The sequence below is a fragment of the Atta colombica genome, unplaced genomic scaffold (genome assembly GCF_001594045.1).
Source record: "Atta colombica isolate Treedump-2 unplaced genomic scaffold, Acol1.0 scaffold21, whole genome shotgun sequence".
Classification (NCBI taxonomy): domain Eukaryota; kingdom Metazoa; phylum Arthropoda; class Insecta; order Hymenoptera; family Formicidae; genus Atta; species Atta colombica.
In genome coordinates, this window is record NW_017259305.1 from 1,886,710 (window position 1) to 1,887,335 (window position 626).

General features: G+C 27.3%; 2 protein-coding genes across 4 annotated transcripts in view; one reads left to right on the forward strand and one right to left on the reverse strand.

The window, feature by feature from the left end:
- The window catches only part of LOC108687610 (E3 ubiquitin-protein ligase CBL-B), a 58,626-nt gene that overhangs the window by 17,527 nt on the left and 40,473 nt on the right, over positions 1 to 626 (reverse strand). The window lies entirely within an intron of this gene.
- LOC108687611 (probable phospholipid hydroperoxide glutathione peroxidase) overlaps positions 1 to 626 on the forward strand; it is a 5,358-nt gene that overhangs the window by 1,583 nt on the left and 3,149 nt on the right. The gene's annotated exons all lie outside the window — the stretch shown is intronic.

A 626-nucleotide genomic window follows, 5' to 3' on the forward strand; every position in this document is an offset into this window, starting at 1 on the left:
TCTTATTTTACGCAGAGGAATTGCACAGTCATCTTGTTTTATCGATAACTCATACATCCATCCGGATACAATCATACTTTTTTACGATTTGTTTATATATTACAGTTTTACGCAATATTTCTAAACCTAATCATTATGCTATATGACGAATTATTTAGCCTAATTGTCTGATAAAATCGTTAATAAATCAAATATTTTTGTTACAATTACTTACAATTTATTATGGTGATGTATACAGAGTGTCCCGAAATTCAAGAACAATATTATATATTATTATAGTGTGAAACTTCGTGAAAAATTAAATAATGAAAGTGCATTCCATTTTTTCCACAAAGTAGTTTTTTAAGTATAAATGTTTTTGAAGTTGCCAATGCTAAATGTTGGTTAGAAAGTCATTCGTTAATGTGACGTACGTGGTACTAGATGTCGAATACATCGCGATCACCGACATGAAACAAAACATGTCTTATAAGTTAGCGGAACAAAATGAGCAGAATCAATCAAAACTAATATTTTTATTTGTTGTTCATTTGTTATTAAAAAATTGTCAAAGAAATAAAAATTTGTTATTCTGTAAATTCTCTTAAAAAATGATGTTCTGCTAAAGATTAAGTTAGTGTAACAAT